The following is a 5,235-nucleotide window of genomic DNA, read 5'->3' on the forward strand; positions in this document are numbered from 1 at the left end:
CGTAAATAATTATTTTTGAGACTGCAAGTACCAGGAATCGAACTCGGGTCCTGCCAAATGTGAAGCTCAGAATCAGCGCACCTTAACCAACTGACTTTTTTGTTCGCATATTTTTGCTGGAGTTTTTGTTATTAACAATTTTACTTGCTGTATTTATATATTAGAACGAAATCATAAACCAGCTGTAGAATAATTGAATTAATTAATTAATTATATTTTTTTAATTTTAATTGTTAAATTTCAAAACTATTCTATTCGTTTTTTGCTTTATTGTAATAATTAAGTAATAATTATTATGTAATAAAGCTATTCTATTCTATTCGCCATAAATTAATTAAATTTATATCTACTTATACCTCGTATATATTGGCCGTAATTTTTTCTTTCAGAGTTGTGAAAAAACAGCATTAAGTCTGGTTGAAACAAATTGGCATCACTTTTAAAAGATGTTAAATGTTTTTATGTATATATATATTTTTTGTTGTATGATTAGGTTGAGGCTAATAGAGTCAGTGCACTTGATAGGACCATTATTTACACCAGTTCACATACGTACTTCTAGAAACAGCTTTATTACTTTAGTGAAACAGGCAACGTATTTAATACCTACACAAATGTCTCAATGATCCGAAGCCCATTTCTGGTTACCCATTGAATGCTTTGATACCTTCATATATTTCATAAAAGATATATGACATTCTTGTCGGAGCTATCATTGTAAGAAGTTTACTACTATAAAACTTAATATCTCGACATATCGACATATAGCTAAATATAAAATAGTGTTTAATTTAAAATTTTAGAAAATCCATTCTTGAATTATAATTGTGGTAAATTTCAGTAAGGGGGTGGCATTGACGCAATAAAACACTATATTGTAAAATCGATGTTTAATATAATGGTTTTGCAGACTAATTGATCATCAATATAGTCATAGTTTCATCATGAAATAAAAATAATTGTAAAGTTAATTGTTGTTTATAAATATAAATATATAAATAAATATAAAAGAATATAAATATAATTAAAATTCAAAAAGTTTATAAATTGAATATAAAAAAAATATAAATATAGTATTAATAGAATATAAATGGAATATAAATAGAATATAAATAGAATATGAATAGAATATGAATAGAATATGAATAAAATATAAATTAAATAAAAATAGTATATAAGTGGAATATAAATAGAATGTAAATAGATCATAAATAAAACATTTCATAAAATATAATATAAAATAACATAGATAATACCAATGTTATTGTATTGCAAACATGTGAGAAAACTATGTCAAAAACTAAAACATTTAAAATTACAATATCGAAAAGAAGTTTTAAGAAGAATTTTTATGTTAAGTTTTTAATTTTGTGTTGAATATATATATATTATTAAACATAAAAATACATATATATAAATGGAATATAAATAGAATATAAATGGAATATAAATAGAATATAAATGGAATATAAACGGAATACAAAAGGAACATAAATAGTATATGAATAGAATATAAATAGAATATAAATGGAATACAAACGGAATATAAATGGAATATAAATAGAATATAAATGGAATATAAACGGATTACAAAAGGAACATAAGTAGTATATGAATAGAATATAAATAGAATATAAATGGAATACAAAAAGAACATAAATAGTGTATGCATAGAATATAAATAGAATATAATTAGAATATAAATGAAATATAAATAGAATATTAATAGAATATGAATAGAATACAAATATTTTATTTATAATTTTTTTTTTTTGCTCTATTTACAGTTTACAATATATTGAAAATACTAAAGCTAAAACAAGTGTAAGACTAATTGTCTTCATAAAACATTTAATAAGAAAACCAAAATTATAGACTGTTGTCAAAATGTTAAAACTCAAAAGAATAAAAATGTGTCACAATGCTCAACAAACTATGAATTATAATAAAAATGAGTGCGAATATAATAAAAACCATAAATCAAATGACATTGAATATAATTTAGTGAAAAGTACATTTGAAAGTGCAAAGAAAACAAGAACATTACCGAATTGGTCAATAGGCACAAATTCCAATAAACTAAATAAGTGCAGAGTTAATACATATAATCGCGGCAGTCGAAACAAACGAGATCAGTTCAGTAAAACAAATAAATCAGCAACCAAATCCCACTTTTCTCCTGCACACAAGATGAGTGAAATGCGAAAATGGCTAACCATACTAGCCATTTTCATGTCAACGACGAATGCGTTTGCTGTTGCATTCGCGAAAACGGATGAAATGCACATAAGCGCCATACCATCGAAACCATCGAATATAAAAGCTGATGAACGAATATCTACAACAACAATCAAGTATCTACATGAAAAGTTACCAATAACAAATACAACGGCAGATATAGATACCGACAGCTTAAAACTTATGTTGCAAAACAGCACTACAAATTATTTCAAGAGCAAACCACTAAAACCACTGAAACCAGTGCACACAGACGGAACTGGTGGTGATTCCATTTTCATGAACATTGCGAAACGCTTTTCCACTGGCAACGAGCTGTGGGACGGCATTATTCGTGACTGCTACCACAAACCAACGTTTTCCTGCTTTCAGAAAAACGTTTATGGTTTTCTGAATGAAGCCCTGGATGTGCAGGACCTGAATGTAACGCAGCGTCTTAAATTCTTCAAAAATAGTGTTGATTACGTGGAGCAGAGTGCCGAGCACAGTGCGGAGCAACAGGCACCAACAGAAGCAGCTGCCGCCAAGGACGCAGTAAATCCAGATGAAATCAACGATGCAAATGAACATTTAAACTATAATGAAATACCACAAACTGGCAGAGCAGGTGAGTGCATTAGATTTCCAAGAAAATTTTTGATTTGAAAGAAATGAAATCCACAAAATTAGTAACTAAAACGAGATAATATAGAAAAATAATGAATTCACTTTCGATTTCGGTTTCGATTTTTATTGTTTTTCACTCTTCTCGTTTCTATTGATTTGCTTAGTTGACCTTACAAATTCACTTTCAGTGATTTTTTATCTGTTAGATAAATTAGCAGACTCGGGCATTGCATATAAATTCTCGATTATGAAAGTTTTGACTCATTCGTGTTCGATTTGTAGTCTCTTTCGTCTCTCGTTGCCCACATGTGTTGTCGATGTTGAATAACAAATTCTGTTACATTTGGAACTTCTTTCTCCACTGAGCTGTGCGCGCCTCAGTTTCTACTTAAAATTTCAACTTTCACTAATCTTGGCTCACAGACAGACAAAAGTACTAAAACACTTCGTATCTACACTCATGTGCGTGTAAAAAGTGATAAATTTTTTCTACTTAAAAACGCCTTTCAGTGATTTTTATTGTTTTTGCTTTTATTCAGAAAGATTCGACAGATACGAGTATTAATATCTCAAACAAAATTAGCGGCTGCCGCGAAGTCGAGTTTAGGGTTTCCTGACTTGGGCGTGTGTTGTAATTACATTTCGTCTTAGAAGTTATTTCTATGGAAGTCTTGTTTCGAGAAAGTATTTCTTTAGACATTTTCCTTAGTGTTTGTAAATTGAATTAGCCAAACGTGCAAATATTTTTTCTTAATTCATTGTTCAAATAAAAAGTTCGACAAATAAGTAAACATTTTAACACCGTTCAATGGAAAATAATTTTTATGCAAATATTTATTATTAAAACCAATTGCATTCCAGTGAACATTAAATAGAAATTCCGTTAATAGTATAAGTCAAAAAAGAAATTTTACTACTAAATTACTTACTACAATAGACTATTAGAAAATGCACATGAAAGAGGATATTTGACAACAAATAACCAAAGTAAATATAACATAAAAAATATTTTTTAACAATCAGTCATAAATTTTTTGCATATATTTGTAAATAATTAACTGTAAATATATATAAATTGAATAAGTATATATATGTATTAGTTTTTTTTGAAATATTTGTAAATACCAACATTGCTACCTTATAACCATTACTCCTGTTATGATAGAAAGCATATCTCACACTCCAATAAAGAACAAATTTTAAAAAGTTTTTACAAAATTAAAAATATGTTACAGATAAACCAAATTATAAAAATAGACAATTAATTAATTTAAATACTATCTAAGATAATATCGAAATATCTTTGGAAGATATATTTGATTTGCTTGTAGAACAAAAATCATCAATCAATTAATTTAAGTATTATCTAAGATAGTATTCAAATATCTTTGAAAGATAAATTTGATTTGCTTGTAGAACAAAAATCATCAATCAATTAATTTAAGTATTATCCAAGATAATATTCAAATACCATTAGAACACAAATTTAATTTAGTAAATTTATTTTAAAAAAACAAAAAACAGACTTAAACCCATTACAGTAGACATTAAGAATACTAATATAAATAAGAATCCAAGAATCATCTGAATGACATACACCTTACCCAAGCTTTAATCCATAAAACACAACATAATCTTATTTATAATAAAATAAGTATAAATCATTTATAGTTTTTTCTTAATTAAGAGGTTTTCGAACAGAAGTGAAACAAAAATTTATTTTTTAAATTATTTTAATTAATTGAATTTTTGGCTGACCATACAGCTGTTTCGAGTATTGCCAAATACCCTTCATCAGTGGTCTTGGAAATAATTCTTACATATTAATTATTCGTAAATAATTATTTTTGAGACTGCAAGTACCAGGAATCGAACTCGGGTCCTGCCAAATATGAAGCTCAGAATCAGCGCACCTTAACCAACTGATCCAAAGCCGTACTTGACTTTTTATGTTCGCATATTTTTGCTGAAGTTTTGTTACTTTTGCTATGAAAGTTTTTAATTAATTAATTAAGAATATGGAATTTAAAGTAAAATGAAAACAACGGAACATGAATGAAAATATGTATATTATTCATGGAACTACATTGTTACCCATTCGCATAACAAAGTTCGATTTTAATTGATTACAGGGACTCCATCCCATACCTTAAGGACCACAACCACATCCAAATTGTTGCGTAGTTGACATTTTCACTTCATTTTTATTAGAAAATAAAAAAAAAATTAAGACAGACCTATATTATTATTTACTACAATGATGACTGATTTCAATATTTTTCTTCTTAGACTTTCTAAAACAACGACACGTTCTAAGGGTTATAAAGCGTTTAGTTAAACTTAAAAAATCTTAACAATCTAACATTTTAACAGTTTTTATAACACACCTAT

This window comes from Teleopsis dalmanni, chromosome 2, assembly GCF_002237135.1.
Source record: "Teleopsis dalmanni isolate 2A chromosome 2, ASM223713v2, whole genome shotgun sequence".
NCBI lineage: Eukaryota > Metazoa > Arthropoda > Insecta > Diptera > Diopsidae > Teleopsis > Teleopsis dalmanni.